A 23101-nucleotide genomic window follows, 5' to 3' on the forward strand; every position below is an offset into this window, starting at 1 on the left:
ACCAAGTCACTGTCCATTTAAACAATACATAGCTAGTTTGTTTCATCTTACTAAACAGATATATTCATTTTTAGCCCAGTTACTTGATTACAATTCTAAAAAAAGAATTTGGGGGCAAAAAAGTATTTAGTCAGCCACCAATTGTGCAAGTTCTCCCACTTAAAAAGATGAGAGAGGCCTGTAATTTTCATCATGATATACCTCAACGAATAAAAAATCCAGAAAATCACGTTGTACGATTTTTAATGCATTCATTGGTAAATTCCTTGGTAAAATAAGTATTTGGTCACCTACAAACAAGCAAGATTTCTGGCTCTCACAGACCTGTAACAACTTCTTTAAGAGCCTCCTCTGTTCTCCACTCGTTACCTGTATTAATGGCATCTTTTTAAACTTATCTGTATAAAAGACGCTTGTCCACAACCTCAAACAGTCATACTCCAAAATCCACTATGGCCACGACCAAAGAGCTGTCAAAGGCCACCAGGCTGGGAAGACTAAATCTGCAATAGGTAAGCAGCTTGGTGTAAAGAAATCAACTTTTTTTCAACAGCTTTGGGGCTGTTTTTCTGCAAAGGGACCAAGACGACTGATTCGTGTCAAGGTAAAAAATGAATAGGCCCAAGTATCGTGAGATGAAAGAAAACCTCCTTCCATCAAATACATACAGTATATGCACACTACTCACAATAAGTTAGGGATATTGTGAGAGACTTGGTGGATGTCATACATACGGTGTTTGTTTCACATCAAACATTTTTGGGATAGAGAGGCAATTGCATTGGGGTGATAGATACACCTTATTTTGTGTTTTCCATGTAATGGTCTCATTGTGTACAGGTTTGCCTTATATTGGGGCCCGTCCCAAAAGAACCTTTTTTCAATGTGGCATAAATGTTAACATTCTGTGGGTATAAAAAGCTGGTATTGTCAGTAAGTCATTCCAAGTTCATCATTCAAACTGTCAAAATACACAACGTCACTTAACGGACGAGCAGCGCCACCTGGCCATGGCGTGCCTTTGGGTCGGTGGCAGGCAGTCAGATGTTGCTTGTGAACTTGGTGCGTCTCAAAGTGTCATCAGCAGACTTGCATCAAGACACAGAACTACTGGCAGAGTTCATGACAGACCCAGGAGTGGAGCCCCACGAGTGACGGACCGCAACAATGACCAGTACCTAAGGACCTATGCACTCAGACATCATTATGCAGCTGACACTGAGCTGCAAGCCCGTTTACGAGATGCGAGGGGTACTAAGGGTTTCCAGACAAACCATTCGCAATCAGCTCCACCGCTTTGGATTGAATGCCAAACGCTTATTGCAGGTGACTCCACTGACACCAAGACCCCGCCATGAACGTTTACAGTGGGCTCAAGACCATGTGACCTGGGCAATGCAGCAGTGGTCCTGTGCACAGAAATGATTGTCGTCAGCGTTGCTGGAGAAGGCGAGGTGAGCAATACACTGGGGTCAACATGGTCCCCAGGGTTGCTTTGATCGAGGAGGTGCAACAGTCTGGGCAGGCATCACCAGTCAGCGCAAAACAGATTTGGTTATTGTACATGGCTCAGTCACTGCATGTTCTGACCTCAGAGACATCATAGAAATCATCATCCCCCAATTCTGCCAGAACACCCCCAACTTTATGTTCATAGATTATTATGCTCCACCACATCGTAGCAGAATTGTTACAGCTCAACTTCAGGAAGTTGGAGTGCATCATATGGTATGGCCATCAATGTCCCCTGACCTGAACCCCATAGAGCACGTCTGGGACCAGTTGAAGCAGAGACTGGATGATTGTACCCCACCTCCACGTGACCTGGCAGAATTGCGTGTAGCACTTGTGGGGGGATGGAACGCATTGCCTCAGAACAACATCATAAGGCTAGTGAGGAGCATGAGGCGTTGCTGTCAAGCTGTCATTGTGGCAAATGGTGGAAATACCCGCTACTGACATTGTCGATTTTTGTTATTTAGGGCTATCCCTGTTATTGTCTAAATTTTTGGGGTAATAAATATTAAACTAATAAAAATGGTGTTTCTTCTCATACTGTACATTATTAGTAATAGCAAAGGGAACTTTTACTTATTTTATTTAAATTCAGAGCAAATAGGAAAAGCACTCATGTAAATAAGTGTATGTAGTGTATAAGGTATCACACAAAAGTGAGTATACCCCTCTAATTTCAGCAAACATTTTAGTATATTATTTCAAAGGACAATACTATAGAAATAAAACTTGGATATATTTAAGAGTAGTCAGTGAGCAGCTTGCATAAAAGTATGGATTTACTGTCTTCTGAAAATAGTTCAACATACAGCCATTATTATCAAAATAGCTGGCAACAAAAATGAGTACACCCTAAGTGATAACAACTGTACATTGTTTAACCATACAAAGTCACATGTCCTATTCATCGTGTTCATGCGTTTGTCAGCTTAATGGAACCATACAAATTTATGGGATCCTCTTCCACTCCTCCATGATATCACGGAGCTGATATTTCCGCTTGAGGTGCTCAACAGGGTTCAGGTCTGGAGACATACTTCACCACTTCTTCACCTTTGCCTATAGCTTCTTCAGCAGGGCAGTTGTCAGGTTGGCGCTGTTTTTGGAATTGTTATCATGCTGTTTGGCCCAGTTTTTTGAGGGAGGGCATCATGTTTTGCTTCAGAATGTCACAGTACATGCTGCAATTCATGTTTCCCCTCAATGGACCACAGCCCCCAGGCAATCTTCTTGGTACTCCTCACGAGGACGTCACCACACATACTGGACACCATCTGACTCAAACAAGTTGATCTTAGTGTCATCAGACCACAGGACATGGTTCCAGTAATTTATGCTCTTGGACAGGTTGTTTTCAGCAAACTGTTTGTGGGCTTTCTTGTGAGCCAGCTTTAGAAGAAGCTTCCTTCTGGGATGACAGCCATGTAAACCAGCTTGTTGCAGTGTGCGACGTATGGTTTAATGCTATGAAACCACCAGTCGATCATCATCACTAGCCATCACTATCACACTGCTGCGGTGTATGCCAATTTTGTTCACCAAAAAATAAATGGAGCAGTCAGGAAGACGGCTAACGTAGGATTAGTTATCTTTGGTCTTGTTCATAAGATAATCATATAACTTTGTCTGCTACCTTGGATATCTTTGGTAGCTAGGGTTAGCTAGGTTTTTTTTTTTTTGGCGGGGGGGGGGATGTACTCATATTGATTATGACCTGGAGCCTATCTAAGGAGGCTTTGGGTACACCCTGAACAGGGTGCCTATCCATCGCAGGGCACGCACACACTTACACACTTATTTACACACTATGGGCAATTTGGGAATGCCAGTTAGCCTATCCTCCATGTCTTTTGACTGGGAGGAAACCGAAGTAACCGGAGGAAACCCACCAAGCACGGGAGAACATGCAAACGCCATGCACACAGAGACGGAAATGTACATTTTCAGATGCGAACACCATCAGGAAATACACTACTAGAATGTGGAGTGAATGCGCATGTGCGTAAGTAAGTGCGCAGATAGAGAGGGGTGGTCTGTTACTGAGTCCTTCTCCTTTTTCTCTTTAATTTGTGTCATTTTGTTTTGTATTTGAGGCGTTGCTGGAGGGGGTATGTGTTCCTTTAGCATGTGTCTTCCTTATGTGGATCTGACTAAGTCTCTCTTTGACTTCACAAAGGTGAAACTTTTCTACTACCTGGTAGGAAAACTGGTAGAGTGTTTTGTGAAACGCTATTGGACTCATCAATGGAGGACAGAACTGTAAAGCTATTAATAGAAGCCTTTGATCAACACCGCAACCCGAAATTGGATGAAACCGTAGAGAGATATGGTTTCTTTATGAGAAATCAGGAACTGATAAAGGATTTGTCAAGACTGAACTGACAAACTGACGTTCAAATGCAGAAAACAGACCAAGTACTTGTGACGAACAACAAAAGTACACTAAAACCAGTAGACAAATGCCATCTGAAATTGAGAAATCCATGTAACAAAAAGTTGTACAGACTGGAGTTGATGCATACTCTGCTGTACCAGGAAGCATAGCAGTCTAGGGGATGCAGAAGGTTGAAGTACAATCTGAGAATATCCTAGTAGTGGATAATGCTATGACAATGATGGACCAAGATGTTGCAGTCAGATACTGTAATGCACAATGAAACAAATAACAAGTGAGTTCATAGATGTTTTCACAGGTGATGGTTGTCTGCCAGGTAACTACAAGATAGAGACAGATCAGGGGGTGGAGTACCAGTCACAGTGATGGGACCACTAAAGGAGGAGCTGAACAATCTCCATGAACGAGGTATAATAACACCAGTACACCATAGCACTGACTGAATAAGCAGTCTGATTGTCGTAAAAACCCAGTGGCAAGTTAAGAATCTGCATAGATCTCAGACTGTTAAACAAGACCTTAAAAAGGAGCTACTTCCATATGCCCACAATTGAGGATTTTACCTATGCTGTCAAAAGCAAGTATTTTAGATCTGCGGTGTAAAAAATTGCTCCAGGTTTATCCAATTTGATGATCCAGGAAGTTATCTCACCACGTTTGCAACACCTTACGGAAGATACTGTACAGGTGGTTGGGAATGCCTATGGGAATAAGCCAAGTACCTGAGGTTTTATAGAGAGTGCTAAACCAGGCATTAGAGGGACATCAAGGTATACACATAATCGCAAATGATGTGTTAATAACAAGAAAAGTGAAACAATGGAAATGGTGAGCAAGATCAACTCTGTTCTGAAATTGTTCTTAGATAGATGCAGAGAGAGAAACATGAAGCTGAATGCCGACAAATTCAGACTGAGACAAAGCAAAGTGCCCTAGATTGGACATCTGCTCACATCTGAAGGCCTAAAAGTAGCTCCAGAGAACGTACAGGCCATAAAAGAGATGCCAAGACCAACTGACTTGAGAAGTGTACAGAGAATTCTGGGCATGGTGAATTATCTGTTTAAGTCTGAGGTACATGAACAAGCTTTTAAGAACATTAAAGACCCCATAACCAAGGCACCGGTACTGTGCTACTACAGCCTCAAGGAACAGCTAGTTCTACAATGTGATGCTTCTGAGACAGGCCTTGGTGCTGCATTATTGCGGAGTGGTAGCTGGTTTTGTAAGCTGGGCACTGAATGGGTTATGCCTAAATAGAAAAAGAGTGCCTAACCATAGTGGCATGGAGAAATTCCATTAGTAAACATATGGAATAAAAGTAATCATACAGTCTGACGATAAGCCTCTTGAGAGTATTGTGAAGAAGCCTCTGCTGCATTCGCCCAAAAGACTTTAAAAAATGTTAATGAGATTACAAAATTTAAATTCATCATTAACTATGTTCCAGGAAAGGAGATGCTGTTGGCAGATGCACTGAGCCGAGCATAGCTGGAGGACACCGCACAGGAAGGATCTGTGGAAAAAGAGAAATTGTGAACATTATTCGGTACATCCCGGTATCTGAAGAGAGACTAAAAGTAATCAGGAAAAGGTGGGACAGCAATATAGACACTAATAAAGACAATAAGAGAAGGATGGCCAATAAACAAAAGAAATATACCAATTAAAATAGATCACAACTACTCAATCCAGGATGAACTATCTATGCAGGATGGTATTGTGTTCAAAGGTGAAAAAAGTGACATGATACAAGGAGTTCACTTAGCGCATCTTGATATCGAAGGATGTTTGAGAAGAGCAAGGGAATGCCTCTATTGGCTCGGAATGAACACGCAGATAAATAGATACAGAGATAAAGAGATCTGTGTAGACCGCTAGAAGTAAAACATCAGAAAGAATCACTCTGCCCATATGAAATGCCTGAAAGACTGTGGGCACAGACCTGTTTGTTTTCAATAATCGTGTCTATCTGATCACTGAACAATTTTTTGGGAGGTGGATTACTTGCCAGACACAAAGTCTTCCACGGTAATTCACAAGCTAAAAGCCTATTTTGCCAGGCAAGAAATACCTGGCATTGTGTTTTCAGATAATGGGCCACAACGTACAGTACGTCAACCGAATTTCAACAATTCAGTAAATGGTGGGAGTTTCAGCATAAAACATCGTCACCCACAAAAAATTGGAAAGAGGAAGTCTGCTTACAAGACAGCAAAACGTCTGATGCAGAGAGCCAAGATGCCAGGACAAGATCTATACCTTGCAATATTAGATCACAGAGCACTCGTCACAGGGTCTGAATGCATGCCGTGCTTAGAGACTAAATGAACTGAATGCATGCCCTGCTAAATGAAAACTTTTTCCAACACACAACAATCTGTTGAATCCAAAAGTAATTGACACAACGCATGGACTGAAACTAAATCAAAGGTGACAAGAAATGTCCTACAACAGACACACAAAAGACATGTGTACGGGCATGTTATTCACAAGTTCTGACGCGCGAATCGTCAGTTGAATTTTTTGTCTCTTGTTTTATTTTCAACATAAAAAAATATTAGAACCACATCTCCAATCGAAAGGTTTTTTCTCACTTGAAACCATTTTTGACGCTCCTGAAGCAAGGGCAGATATTCACGCACCCATCACTTCCAGAATAAGTCAGCAAGGTATTGAATTTGCCTCACTTGCGACGTACATAAATGTCCCTTTAAAAAAAAAAAAAAAAAGTCCTGGAGGCAAGTTTGACTGTTTTTTCATCAGCAGCAGGTAGTTGGGTGTCAGGGGCTCCAGGTCTGTGGGATTATCCGTAGCAGTGGTAAGGGGTCGGTCATTCATTATTGCTTCCACTTCACACAGAAATGTATGCAAGCTCTCATCGTTTAGTGTTTGTTCTTTTAGTACAGATTTCAGGATCTTTCCAAATGATCTTATCTGCCTTTTCCATATTCCACCAAAATAAGACCCAGAAGGTGGGTTGAATATCCATTGTATCCCCTTTTGCATGAGAACGCCTTCAATTTTTGACTGATTTCACTGTTGGATAGCTTTACGCAATTTAATCTCAGCACTTTCCATTGTCACTTCTCAGGATTGACACCTGGCCTCTTCTGCACACAAAGCTTCGAATGGCATTCAAACAGGAGTCTGTATCTAGTGACCACGTTTGCATAGATATGTATACATATTGTTGTTTATTTCTTGTGATTGTACTTACTTAAATTTATTTCTAAGATATTGTTGCATTTCACTTAGAATTTGTGTTTATTCTTTTTTAAATTTTATTGATCGTAGTTGTTTTTTTTGTACAAAATTAAATTCAGTAAAATTTTATTTGTATAGCACTTTTAACAGCTGCTAATGTTGCAAAAGCAACTTTACACAATCAAAAGAAAAATATGAATGTTTGTATGAAATATTAATGTGTATAAATAAAAATTATTAGATAGTCCCTGATAAGAAAGCCGAGGGCGACTAAGGCAAGGAAAAACTCCCTGAGATGACAATAGGAAGAAACCTTGAAAGGAACCGGACACGTAACAGGGAACTATCCTCATTGGGTGATAACGGATAGCAGGGATTGATCTGGAGTCATACTGTGCATTAGGCAGCTGAAAGTTAGAAATGGCTATTTACTCTGACTTTTAGACTGACATTACTGTCTGGCCCGATGTTGATGACCTGTTTTCCACTCCGGGGGGATCACAGCATTCTGTAAAAGATTTAAGTGCTTAGGTCCAGTTGCGGAGTGGCAATGGTACAGAGGTGCCTTCGTTACTCAAGTGACCTACAAAAAGGTATGCTGGAGCGCTTGGAGCAGCAAGAGTGTTCTGCTTCAGTTACTCTACACCAAGCTCCCTTGGCCAGCTCAACGCCTTATGGTGGGGCTCAGGCTCTATTGACTTCTTTAAGGTCTGTACCATTCAGTGCAGCTTATACTACACTCAACAAAAATATAAACGCAATACCTTTGTTTCTGCTCCGATTTTTCATGAGATGGACTTAAAGATCTAAAATTCATTCCAGATACACAATATTACCATTTCTCTCAAACATTGTTCACAAATCAGTCTAAATGTGTGATAGTGAGCACTTCTGCTTTGCTGAGATAATCCATCCCACCTCACAGGTGTGCAACATCAAGATGCTGATCTGACATCATGAGTAGTGCACAGGTGTACCTTATACTGCCCACAATAAAAGGCCACCCTGGAATGTGCAGTTTTGTCTCACAGCAAAATGCCACAGATGCCACAAGCATTGAGGGAGCGTGCAATTGGCATGCTGACAGCAGGAATGCCAACCAGATCTGTTGCTCGTGCATTGAATGTTCATTTCTCCACCATAAGCCGTCTCCAAAGGCGTTTCAGAGAATATGGCAGTACATCCAACCGGCCTCACAACCGCAGACCATGTGTAACCACACCAGCCCAGGACCTCCACATCCAGCAGGTTTACCTCCAAGATCGTCTGAGCCCAGCCACTCAGACAGCTGCTGAAACAATTGGTTTGCATAACCAAACAATGTCTGCACAAACTGTCAGAAACCGTCTCAGGAAAGCTCAACTGCATGCTTGTCGTCCTCATCGGGGTCTTGACCTGACTCCAGCTCGTCGCCGTAACAGACTTGAGTGGGCAAATGCTCACATTCGATGGCGTCTGGCACGTTGGAGAGGTCTTCTCTTCATGGATGAATTTCGGTTTACATTGTTTAGGGCAGATGGCAGACACCGTGTGTGCTGCGCTTTGCTGATGTCAATGTTGTGGATCGAGTGGCCCATGGTGGTGGTGGGGTTATGGTATGGGCAGGCATCTGTTATGGACAAAGAACACAGGTACATTTTATTGATGGCATTTTGAATGCACAGAGATACCGTGATGAGATCCTGAGGCCCATTGTTGTGCCATACATCCATGAACATCATCTCATGTTTCAGCAAGATAATGCACGGCCCCATGTTGCAAGGATCTGTACACAGTTCTTGGAAGCTGAAAATGTCCCAGTTCTTGCATAGCCAGCATACTCACCGGACATGTCACCCGTTGAGCATGTTTGGGATGTGCTTGAGCGGCGTATAACTTCGCACAGCCATTGAAGAGAAGTTGCCCAACATTCCACAGGCCACAATTGACAATCTGATAAACTCTATGCGAAGAAGATGTGTTACACTGCATGAGGCAAATGGTGGTCACACCAGATACTGACCGGTTCTGAATCCCCAGACCCCCAATAAAGCAAAAAACTGCACATTTCAGGGTGGCATTTTATTGTGGGCAGTATAAGGTATACCTGTGCACTACCCATGATGTCAGATCAGCATCTTGATGTGGCACACCTGTGAGGTGGGATGGATTATCTCAGCAAAGCAAAAGTGCTCACTATCACACATTTAGACTGATTTGTGAACAATGTTTGAGAGAAATGGTAATATTGTGTATCTGGAATGAATTTTAAATCTTTAAGTCTATCTCATGAAAAATCGGAGCAAAAACAAAGGTGTTGCGTTTATATTTTTGTTGAGTGTAATTCACCCATATTTACACAACCACATACTTTTGATATGAATACCACAATGAACTTGCTAAGCTTTTTCAATCATGCTTCAACTCATGCATATTCACAGCAGATGGCTCCCTTAACTCTGAAGAGTGGCTTCATTCAATGAATGTGTACAGAACCTCCCTGGATCTCACAGATGCACAGATTCTCATTGAGCATCTGCGAGTTTCCACATTTCCTGTCTAAAGAGCCAAGAAAATGGTTAACCCTCCTAAGCACTTATGTGACTACTTGGGTTTAGTTCTGTGAGATTTTGCAACAGTTTTTCTGCCGTCTTTGCTGTTTGGTGACTACAAAAAATTTTTATCAGAACTGCTTGAGACTTGTGACAAAAAATGGTTTGTTTGATGGAAATTTTAGGACACACCTCACTTTTAGAGCATGAAATCAACACAGGTAATGTGAGCCAAGTCCATCAACCCTCAAGGGCAACCCTTATCGTACTTAGTATTGCTGCTAAAAATGAACTGATTGAGCCCAATCAAGGCCATATTAACGGAGGGGATAATTGAGCCTGCCTCTGGTCAGTGCACTGCTCCAGTTGTAATTATCCCAAAGCAGTCAGGTGTTCTGTATAGATTACTGTACGCTAAATAAGGTAACGATCTAAGACGCCTATCCTCTCCTGAGAATTGACGAATCTCCTGATTTTCTTGCTGGAGGTTTAGTGGTGTGTATCCATACATAACTGTGGTTCATTACACCTGAGTTTAATTTCTCTAGCCACACCCAGGCCTGATTACTGCCACACCTGTTCGCAATCAAGAAATCACTTAAATAGGACCTGCCTGACAAAGTGAAGTAGACCACAAGATCCTCGACATTGACATCATGACATCTTGACATCATGCCGAGATCCAAAGAAATTCAAAAACAAATGAGAAAGAAAATAATTAAGATCTATCAGTCTGGAAATGGTTATACAGCCATTTCTTAAGCCTTGGGACTGCAGCGAACCACAATAAAAGTCATTATCTACAAATGGCAAAAATATGGAACAGTGGAGAACCTTCCCAGGAGTGGATGACCGACCAAACTTACCCCAAGAGCGCAGCAACAACTTATTTAACGGGTCACAAAAGACCCCACAACAACATCCAAAGAATCCCAGTTTTGCCAGAAAACATCTTAATGATCCCCAAGACTTTTGGGAAAATACTCTGTGGATCAGAGGTGGGTAGTAACACATTACATTTACTCTGTTACATTTACTTGAGCAACTTTTTGAAAAAAAAAAGTACTTTACTTGAGTAGATTTGTGAAGAAGAAATGCAACTCTTACTCTGCGACATTCGGCTACACTCAACTCGTTACTTTTCTAACCAGTTATTCTACACATGCAGGTGGATCTATCACCTGAATGTTTCACCAATCAGGCGCAGCAACAATAATCACTGCATAAAAAGAGGTGTATCTGTATTAGGAAACTCCCATATACACCACTATTTTTCGAAGGTATCTACAAGTACCACTAAGCGTATACATCAAATTCCACTAACCTAGGATCTTTCGGGATTGATACCAATTCGGATGTATCTTGCTGAGGAATCCTTCTATGATTCAGCCATTTGTTGCCATGGCAAATAATCTACTCAAGGATTTTGTCAGGAGAAATTCACACCTCAAGCTCCATTTGCATTTTACATCTTTGCACAACTCTGCTCTTCCCTATTGATTTTCTATTTCAACATTGATTGGTGTTAAAAAAAACGACTTCCAAAATCCTGACATCTATTGGTACATTACCCAGTCACAAATTTTATTTAGCCTAACCCAAGCCCTCATAACTTAGTAACTTGATTGGTCACTGGGCAGGTATGTAGATAGGCGCTACCCACCCCACCCCACCCACAGTACTATATATCCCCCACATCCTTTAAAAAATGACAATAGAATTGATTTAAAAATGTTTTTATTAAAATTAAACCAAACAGTAATAAATATACAAAGCAAAGTAAGAATAGGGAAAAAAAAACATAAAATATGGAAAAAATTAACAAATGTGCATTTCAAGGTGAAATTTAATTAAAAGCAATACTAAAACAAAAATGACTGTGCTTTTTAGATGTCCAAAATAAATGTCTTTTTAGCTTGGTCCTATTAGATATTACGCTGATGGCATGGCACGAAATGGCATCCTCCAGATTGGACATCAGTTCAAGCATTGCAGTTTGCCACGGTTCTCTCTCTGCATCTGTTTGAATGACCATGCAGGAGAATGTCCGGCTATCTGTTTGTGACCTTAAGCTTAAGCGAACTTGGGTTCTGCAGCAGGACAATTATCCATAGCACACAAGTTTACTTCTGAATAGTTGAAGAAAAACAAAATGAAGACAAAGTCCTGACCTGAATCCAATTGAGATGCTGTGGCATGACCTTAAAAAGGCAGTTAATCCTCGAAAACCGTCTAATGTGGTTGAATTACAACAATTCTGCAAAGATGAGTGGGCCTAAATTTTTCCACAGCGCTGTAACACTTTCTTTGCAAGTTATCAAAAATTCTTGATTGCAGTTGTTGCTGCTAAAGGTGGCCCAACCAGGTATTAGGTTTAGCTGTATGCGGTCCTATGACTAGAACTTCTGTCTTATCTGGATTAAGCAGAAGGAAGTTAATTAGCACCTAATTTCCTATATCCTGCACACATTGCTCAACTTTAGTAAGCTGGTTTACCTCATCAGGTTTTGCTGAGACATATAACTGTGTGTCATCAGCATAACAGTAAAAACTAATACCATGCTTATGGATTATGTTGCCCAGAGAAAGCATGTAAAGGATGTCAAATGGGATCTGAGTCAGGAGAGGGCTGTACCATTAATTCCTACTACATTTTCTAATCTGTAAAGAAGAATACTATGATCAATATTGTCAAAAGCTGCACTGAGGTCGAGTAATACAAGCATGGTTACACCCACCTTGATCAGAGGCCAATAGGAGGTAATTTACTACTTTAACGAGTGCTGTCTCTGTGCTGTGATAAGGGCCTAAATCCTGACTGAAACAGTTTATGTATGCCATTTCTATGTAGATATGAGCATAGCTGCTCCGCAACTATCTTTACCAGTATTTTAGAGATAAAGGGGCGGTTTGATCTCCCAAGAACTACCCACATCACTTCATGAACTAATGGACTGGGTTGGTAAATTGGACTTGTGGCTCTGTCTCAGAAGACCGAACAGATAGTCAACTCCCATGAAAGCACACCTGTCTCCCTTCCATGTCTGCCCCTCTTCTTGGAGGGGCGTTGACGCTGTTGGCTTAAATGTTTCTATTGTGGATAAATCTGGAGATGTGCTTTTCCAGTAAACGGGTGCACCCTTAAGCATGGCTGAGGGCAAGACTTTTAAGAGACTTTGGGAGGCTTCAATGCCCATTACTCCCCATGATCATTGTCCATGAATGCGAAGCTTATCGGGTTCAAACATTGGTCAATTCAGGACCTAAACAATTCTACTACTGTCAAAGCCTTGAGAACCTCCTTCTTACCTGTAGAACCTCTAATCAAGGTTCAGGTCCTCAATGGGAGTTCTCTATCATCTATCACCCAGGACTGTTTTGCTATTGCTAAAAGTGTCAGGCAATCAGTCGGAGGAGATCTTCATTATGAATAACTCCCACGCTGCCATCATCATGTGTGTTCTTTGGCTCTCCAGAATCCACAAGAGCTACCAAGAGCTGTTTCTATTCACTAACACCTCAATTAAGAGAGGATATAAACAAATATATTACTGAGTCTCTCGCTGCAGGAATTATTCGTCCTTTTTCATAGCCAATTGGGGCAGGTTTCTGTAAAAGATGGTTATCTTTGTCCTTTCATAAATTAAACCAATACCCCTGTCTCTCATGATCACTGCATTCAAGCTTCTCCAAGGGACCAATATCTTTACAAAACTAGACCTCTGTAACACTTAAAAACCTCGTCCAAATTCACAAGGCAGAAAACTTGAAAACAGCTTAACATTCCTACCAGACTTTATGAGTATCTAATATTCCCATTTGGACTGACCATTGTGGCAGCTGTCCTGACAGGCCCTCATCAATGATGTTCTCAGGGACGTTCTGAATACCTTTGTGTTTATCTACCTGGAAAACATGTTTATCTTTTTATGCACCCTGGAGGAGCATTGGGATGCATGTAGGGCCTCTAGAGCCTCCTAAAAAATAATTTGAATGCCAAGGCTGAGAAGTTTAATTTCCACATGACATCAACCACACTTCTGGGTTTTGTCATCTTACTCTTGAGGATGGAGATGGAGCCAGCCAAACTGCAGGCAGTGACCAACGGGCCAACCCCAGCCTCATGACCTGATCTCCAAAGGTTCTTAGGCTTCTTTTACTGCCATTTTATTAGAGATTACAGCTCTATAGCAGCATCTAACTACCTAACCTCTCTAACCTTCACTGTAAAAAATTGCTGTTAAAAACTGCCACAATCTGACAGTAATGTACTGTTTTCCATTAAAGCAGTGATGTTCTGTAGAAAACAGTGTATTCTGGAAAATATTTTGCACTATTTAACATTAGGCTTCTATATTTATTTAATACTGTTATCTTCTGTATATTGCAATGTATTGTGATCTAGTCCTATTTGCTAATGTTTTAAATAATGGTATATTTCAGTATTTTTTTGGAAACTGAAAATGTGTTTAGAACTTACTTTAGTGCAGACATGTGGGTAACTCAAGCATCTACTGTATATTTTCAAGAATTTTGCTCTCCCCAAGCCTTATTACACTGTTGAAATTATCTTTTAAATATTAGTATTCATTGTTTCAAGTTAAGTGTTAACCATCATTATTAATGGAGATAATTTTGGTGGCTTATGTTTACAATGTGAGGGAGCAGATTCTTTTTGTGTATAAAATACATAAACACGGATTTAATTTACTTGGTATATGATTTGAAGTTTAGAGGCAAAGATTTGTACAGGTGGTATATATTTACAACAGTGTTGTCATCCCAAAATTCCAGACGTTACCATGGCCTTAAAGTTTTCTTAAAATTGATCAAATATTGCATGTTAAAAGTTATTTACTATGTATATAGTTATTTGTATCTATATAGTTATATACAATTATTTCCGCTGATCAGGGACTATAGAGTTAATCATATAGTTAATGATTTTTTTATTATTTTTGATTTCTCTTTGTGGGCTAACCTTCAAATTTCAAAAAAGTTGTTAAATACTAAACAAATATTGGTAATGTTAGGAATGGGTTAAGTTATGTTTTTGTGAGACGATGCTGTGTGAATATCACCATACTATGTGAGTTCTTATCGTTGCTTGAGAAAGTTTCTAAATTAGTGCTTACTTCTTTTTTGGATTGTTTCCAAACCTGGATGGAAACAATGATCCAAGGAGTGATTACAGGTACTGTGCATGTGTCCCCTCACAGGACCCATAGAAAGTAAATACCAAAATGTTACTTGTACTCTACTGTTTTGGTATTACTTGTATTGTTATAATTACTGAACATTTTTACAGTTTAAAATGTAATGTTTTAACAAGTTTTTATGTATTGCCTTGGTTTAAGCAGCCAGTATTAAACAGGATATCTTTTTACAGTGTTTATCAGGGTACTCCTAGTTTATCATCAGTGTTTTACCCCCAATCCAATGGATAGACTGAAAGAAAGACTTTAAGCCCTCAAGGTCACTCTGTGCTGCATGACCTCTCAGGGCACCTGGAGCAAGTTTCTGCCATGGGTCAAAAAACTCTCAACCTCATCTTCCGCTGGGTTATCCCTATTAAAAATAATAATAATTTTTATTTATATAGCGCCTTTTCAGAGCTCAAGGACACTTTACAATGAGGGGAAAAAAACAGTCAACAAACAGACACACACAAAAAAAAACCCAGATATGCAGAGGACAGGTGGATTCAAGTGTAACATTCAGAAAACAAATGAGTTTTTAGTAAAGATTTAAATATGGAGATGTTGTTAACAGAACGGAGAGGGTGGTAGAGAGTTCCAGATTTGGGAGCAATAACACTGAATGATCTGCCGCCCATTGAAGAAAGGCGGTACCTTGCGACAACAAAAAAAAACAGAATCGGAGGAACGTAGTAACCGAGTCGGAATGTAGGGGGCAAGCAGATTAAAAAGGTAAGTGGGAGCTAAGCCATTTATAGATTTGAAAAGATGGAATGGAATGTCTGATTCTTGAATATTAACTGGAAGCCCTAAAACTTTGGGGCTTTGTAGGAAAAAGCTGCTCTTCCCCCTGCTGTAGTTTTCATAATACGCTGTACTACAAGCAGCCTCTATCCTTTGATCGAAGTAGGTGTGGTGGATCATAAGACACTAGCAGTTCACTAAGATACTGCAGCACGAGACCATTTAATGCTTTATACGTCAAAAGTAGTATTTTAAAATCAATGTAAAATTTCACTGGGAGCCAATGCAGTATGGATAAGATGGGGTAATGTGCTTGTAACTTCTGGTTCTAGTGAGGACTGTCGCTGCTGAATTTTGAACTAACTGAAGCTTGTTCATGCACCCAGTTAAACAACCAACAACTGACAGTAAGGCTTTACAATAGTCTAACCTAGGGGTATGAACTAATGATCACACAAAGCATGAACAGTCATAAGTCAACAGAGTGAACAGCAGAAGACTAATAACACAGAACTGGGGGGTCCCAATGCTTAGTGTAATGATGCTGGTGATGGTGTTCCCACTCTGGACTGTCTGAGGTCTCACAGTCAGAAAGCCTATGATTCAAATGTAGAGGGGGGTATTTAGCAGGTTCAGAATGATTGTGGTGAATGCTGAACCGAAATCTATTATCAGCATTTAAATTTACTTGGCCTTTTTATCTATGTGATTGAGTGCCAGATGAACAAAGTTGAAAACAGTTTTCACCTCTGAGCATTTGGGATGATGTGTAAACTGTGCGGGGTCCAGTAAGAGGGGTAGGGTTTTGATGTGGTTCATGATGAGACTTTCTAACACTTCATGGTGGTTGGTGTGAGTGTGATGGGATGGTAGGCATTAAGACACTGGAGACTTCTTGTGTACAGGGATGATGGTGATGATTAAGACACTGGAGACTTGATTGGAGATGATTAAGACACTGGAGACTTGTGTACAGGGATGATGGTGGTGGCTTGAAGCACATTGGTATGATGGGATTGCCCGGAGCGATATATTGCATATGTTAGTATAAAATATCTGCGAGCACTGCGAGAATTTTGTTGGGTCCAACTGCCTTCTGTCTGTTGAGGAGAAGTGGTCTTTCTTGCTGCCATGCCATTCTGCAAAAAGTATTTCAGAACAGTTGGTATTTCAGAACATGTAATATTATTCTATGAATTTACGGCCACATGTACCATGTGTTGCTGTGGTGGATTCTTTGGGCATGTGAATGCTTTGCCTCTGGGACAGTTTGCCCTTCCTGTTCTTAGGGCAACCTTGACAACTGTTTTTGAATGTGGTCAACAGGTCAACAGTAGCACCTTTGCAGTCACATGTGGCTTCTGGCTGGAACAAGATAATTTTCCAGGGTGCCCTAAAAAGCAAAGGCGGCGGCGTGTGCTTCATGATCAATAACTCCTGGTGCGATTATGCAAACGTGCACCCGATAAAGTCCTTTTGCTTACCGGACTGGAGTTTCTTAGTTGCTTATGTGTCGGCCATTCTGGCTACCGAGAAAATTTTCAGCAGTCATTATTATGACTGTTTATATTCCTCCACAAGCCGACACTGACCGAGCACACGGGGAACTGTACAGCGTGATCAGCAGTCAGGAAACCGCGCACCCAGAGGCGGTGTTTATCACGGCTGGAGATTTTAATAAAGCCAACTCGAGGAAAGTTTTACCGAAACTCCATCAACACATTCAGTTCACCACTGCTACACTTCCTTCCGGAATGCGTACAAAGCCCTACCCCGTGCCCCATTCAGCCAATCAGATCATCGCTCCTATAGGCAGGCAGAAGCTGAATCAGGAAGCTCCAACCCTAAGGGCGGTGCACTGTTGATTGGACCAATCAGATTCCATGTTAAAGGACTGTTTTGATCATGTAGACTGGAAAATATATAGAATGGCAGCGGACAACATTGATGAATACGCAAACTCAGTCTGCGGATTTATCAGGAAATGTGTAGATGATGTTGTCCCAACCAAAACAGTAAAAATGTATCCAAACCAGAAACCATGGATAAACAGTGATGTTCGCATGGCACTGGCAGCACGGAACTCTGCCTTTGCCTCCGCTAACACATTGGAATATAAACACGCCACCTACCAACTCCGAAAGACTATTAAGTCTGCGAAACATGAGTACAGGGACAGAGTGGAACAACAATTTGATGATCCTCGAAGAATGTGGCAGAGACTGAATACAATCGCGGCCTTCAGAGGAAAAACCAGCACACCGCAGACCACGGCTTCTCTGTGTGAGGATCTAAACGTATTTTATGCTAGATTTGACACAACTAACACCACGAGACTGGACAGCGAACGCATCATGGATGACGTCAGTGCGCACACTGTGTCTGCAGAGGATGTACGGAAGTACTTCAGACAGGTGAACGCACGCAAAGCCGCTGGTCCTGATGAAATCCCCGGTCATACCCTTAAATCATGCATGCGTAAATCACTCAGCTGTCTGGAGTGTTCATGAACATCTTCAACCTCTACCTCTCTCTGTCTGTAGTCCCAGCCTGCTTCAAAATGGCCACCATCGTCCCTGTACCCAAATCCTCCACCATTACATCCCTGAACGACTGGTGACCAGTAGCCCTGACCCCCATCGTGAGCAAATGCTTTGAGAGGCTGGTCAGGAACTTCATCTGCTCTGCGCTCCCGGACTCACTGGACCCTCTACAATTTGCATACCACTATAACAGGTCCACTGATGATGCCATAGCCCTGACTCTACATACTGCCCTCACCCACCTGGAGAAGAAAGATACATATGTGAGAATGTTGCTTGTCGATTATAGCTCAGCATTCAACACCATCGTACCCTCAAAGCTGAACAGGAAACTACAAGATTTAGGACTGAGCAGCTCTCTCTGCAGCTGGATCCTCAACTTCGTCCGACAGATGCCAGATGGTTAGACTGAGCAGTATTACCTCATCCTCCATCACAATGAACACTGGTGCTCCACAGGGGTGTGTAGTGAGCCCTCTACTGTACTCACTCTACACATACGACTGCACGGCCACTAGCAGCTCCAACATTGTTCTGAAGTTTGCGGACGACACAACAGTGTTGATGTTTTCATCATCTTTACATCCAGATCTAATCAATATTTAAAAAAAATTTTAAGTATCTTAAACAATAATGCTGTATTTGCACATCTCCAGATTAACACTTTATGTAAACCTTCCAGATGGAGATTTAATACTTTTTTACTGCAAAATGAAGAATTCCTTTCTCAACTGAGAGCAGAACTGAATTTATTAACTTAAACCAAAATTCTGTTTCTAATCAAGACATGTTCTGGGCATCTATCAAAAAGTTTTTAAGAAATAATGCCATCTACTTCGCTGCCAGACTAAAAAAAATATCTTGAACAATTATCAACATTAGAGAGTAAGTGTGGGGAATTAGAGAGGGAATTGGGTTTTAAATTTTCTGGAGAAAAACAACAGAAATTGATTGTTGAAAGGGCTGCTCTTAATGATTTGCTTTGACAAAGAACAGAATATTTAATGCATATTTAAGGAAATAGTCTAAGATGGCGCCGGTGAGGTCGGCTGCCGTCACGACTGCTCCGACCACCTTTTCTTTGTTTTTTCTGTTTGTTTTGTTCAGGGCCAGGATAAAGTTCCAGAGAGACATTCGGGACTGCAATCTGCTCTGCTTCACCGAGACATGGCTAAACCCAGCGGTGCCAGACCACGCCATCCAGCCGGCCAAGTTCTTCTCGGTTCACCGCGTGGACAGGACGCGGGATTTGGGGAAATGAAGAGGAGGCGGCGTGTGTTTAATGGTGAACAGCAGCTGGTGCAACAGCGCGAGCGTTGTACCTCTCACACGCTCCTGCACACCAAACCTGGAACTACTGTCCATCATGTGTTGTCCTTTTTATCTACCTTGGGAGTTTACATCGGTCATAATCAGCGCCATTTATATTCCACCACCAGCGGACACGGACACTGCCTTATGCGAGCTGCATGAGGCACTTACACAGCACCAAACACAGCATCTCCCGATCTCCCGCTGCGCTTATTGTGGCGGGGGACTTTAACAGTGCCAACCTCAAACGCGCAGCGCCGAACTTTCATCAACATATCACTTGCCCCACCAGGGGTGAAAGGACACTGGACCACTGTTACACTACAGTCAAGGACGGCTACAAGGCACAATCTCCTCCTCCGTTTGGTAAATCCGACCATGCCGCCATCTTCCTCATGCCAAAATACAAACAAAGGCTGAAACAGGAAGTTCCGGTTCGGAGGGAGGTCGCGTGCTGGACGGACCAATCGGTGGCCGCGTTACAGGATGCACTCAATGACGCAGACTGGGACATGTTCCGAAACAGCTCTGATGATGACGGCAGCGTGTTTACGGAAGCGGTTGTGCGATTCATCGGGAAACTAGCGGATGATACCGTGGAGAAAAAGACTATCTAACATATCTCATATAGAACATTTCCCAACCAGAAGCCGTGGGTGGATAAAACCATCCGCGACGCTCTGAGATCTCGCACCGCTGCCTACAACACGGGACTTGCGTCGGGGGACATGGTACCGTACAAGGCTGCGTCGTATAACGTCCGGAAGGCGGTGAAAGAGGCGAAGCAGCGCTACGGGAGAAAACTAGAGTCACGGCTTCAACAGAGTGACTCTAGGAGTCTGTGGCAGGGACTAAGGGCAATTACGGACCATAAAGCACCAACAACCGGTATGACGAACGCGGACGCGACTCTGGCAGACAAGCTAAACATCTTTTATGCTCGTGACGTGAGGACAGCCTTCAAGAGAGTAAACACCAGGAAAACAGCAGAACCAGACGGCATCTCAGGTCGTATCCTCAGAGCCTGCGCAGACCAGCTAGCACCTGTGTTCACTGAGATATTTAACATCTCTTTATCTCAGTCGGTGATCCCCACATGCTTCAAAGAGTCAATCATTGTTCCTGTTCCGAAGAAACCTCATCCTGCTTATCTCAATGACTATCGCCCTGTAGCCCTCACCGCAGTAGTGATGAAGTGCTTTAAACGCCTGGTCAGAGACTTCATTATTTCTCCACTACCGGACACACTCGACCCACTACAGTTTGCAAATCGCCAGAACCGTTCCACAGACGATGCATCTCTCATCTCCTCCGCACATCACTTACTCACCTGGACACTAGGAAAGGGAATTATGTTAAAATGCTCTTCATCGACTACAGCTCTGCATTTAATACCATAATTCCCTCCACACTCACCACCAAGCTGGAGCACTTGGGACTCAGCTCATCAATGTGTCAGTGGATCTCCAATTTTCTGACTGGCAGACCACAGGGAGTAAGGATGGGCGGATATGTCTCAGCCTCACTCACTCTCAGCACTGGAGCCCCTCAGGGTTGTGTTCTGAGCCCCCTGCTGTACTCTTTGTACACCCACGACTGCGTGGCCACTACCAACTCCACCGCCATCATCAAGTGATGAGATTACCTAGAGGAGATTGTAAATTTGGAGAACTGGTGCCAGAGGAACAATCTCCTCCTGAACGTCAGCAAGACAAAGGAGCTGATAGTGGACTTAAGTACAAAGCAGGAGGGGAACTACACTACCAGACCCCCATCATTAACAGGAGCCCAGTGGAGAGAGTGGACAGCTTCCGATACCTCGGTGTTCACATCACGCAGGACCTGTCATGGTCCGGTCACATCAACATCGTGGTGAAAAAGGCCCGGCAGTGTCTCTACCACCTCAGACACTTGAGAGACTTTAGACTGTCCTCTAAGGTGCTCAGGAGTTTCTACTCCTGTACCATAGAGAGCATCATGACGGGAAACATCACAACCTGGTTTGGAAACAGCACCATGCAGGACAGATGAGCTCTACAGAGGGTGGTGCGATCAGCTGAGCGCATCATCCGCACTGAGCTCCCTGACCTGCACTTGATCTACAGCAAGCGGTGCTGGACCAAGGCCATCCCAACAATAGACTGTTCCCTCTGTTAAGGTCAGGAAAGCGATTCCGCTCCCTGAAGGCCAACACAGAGAGACTGAGGAGGTTCTTCTTCCCGCAGGCGATAAGGTCTCTCAATCACACCACACAGGAGTAATATCTTTTAATATCTTTTAAACATTGACATTGACTGGACAATCATGGACACATTCATGCAATACATATTTACATATCTGAAACCATTGCACGTCACTTTCATAAGTAACTTTATACAATACATATATATCTGCCATTGCACATGACACTTTGCCACTTTAAAACATTTTAATGCCACTTGAAAACATTTTAAAATTTTAATATATATATTTCCCCCCCTCCATATTCCTATATTTCTATATTTTGTAATATTTTTATTATTCCCATATTTGTACAGTTTGTTTATTATATTAGTTACATTTATTTTTCTTTTGTATTTCATTTATTTTTATTTATATTTATTCCTTATGTATAGTTTTTATTTTATTTTTAAGGTCACCGGCGGTTGTACAAGCATCTCACTGCATATCGTACTGTGTATGACTGTGTATGTGACAAATAAAATTTGAATTTTAATTTATTACAAAACATAAATATTACATAGACGGTAGTAAACCAAGCTGACTCCTTGCGCTCACTCAGAAAAAACATGAACAACTTTTTAATATTCAAGCAGTCAAAAACCCTAAAAATGATCTCACCTCGCATCCCATGGAGATTAATAAAACATTCAAAACATTTTTTGAAAAATTGTATACTTCAGAAACACAACCTAACATAGACCAGTTAAATAATTTTTTGACCAAATGAATTTAACCAAACTGTCAAAGGGAGAAACTGATAGTTTAGATTTTGAAATTACATTGGAAGAACTCTATAATGCAGCAATGGATTCTCATAAGGGAAAGTCACCGGGAATTAACGGCATCCCAATCGATTTATATTTAATGCTATGGGATCTACTAGGTCATATCTGGTTACGCACTATTAATGACGCCATATTCAAGGGCCACTTTCATAAAGATCTTAATACGGCTTTAATAACAGTTTTACCTAAACCTGGCAAAGACCATTCAGATTGTTCTAATTATAGGCCAATTTCCTTGATTAATGAAGATGTTAAAATATACGCTAGAGTTATTGCCAGACGCTTACAATCGGTGATTCATAAATTAATTGATCCAGATCAATCAGGACTTATTACTGGCCGTTTGGCTGCGGATAATGTGCGTAGAGTGTTACATGTTATCGGTGAATCAGGGAAACTAAAAACACCTAGTGGCCTTCTATTTATAGATGCTGAAAAAGCCTTCGATCGGCTGGAATGGGGGTATTTATGGTATACATTGAAAAGGTTTAAATTTGGCGATAAGTTTATTAGAATGATACTAACCCTATACAATAATCCCATGGCCAGAGTTTCTACCAATGGGCTTATTTCAGATATCTTCAATATTTGTAGAGGTACGAGGCAGGGATCCCCACTTTCCCCTCTTATGTTTAATCTTTCAATAGAA

The sequence above is a fragment of the Clarias gariepinus genome, chromosome 7 (genome assembly GCF_024256425.1).
Source record: "Clarias gariepinus isolate MV-2021 ecotype Netherlands chromosome 7, CGAR_prim_01v2, whole genome shotgun sequence".
Lineage (NCBI taxonomy): Eukaryota > Metazoa > Chordata > Actinopteri > Siluriformes > Clariidae > Clarias > Clarias gariepinus.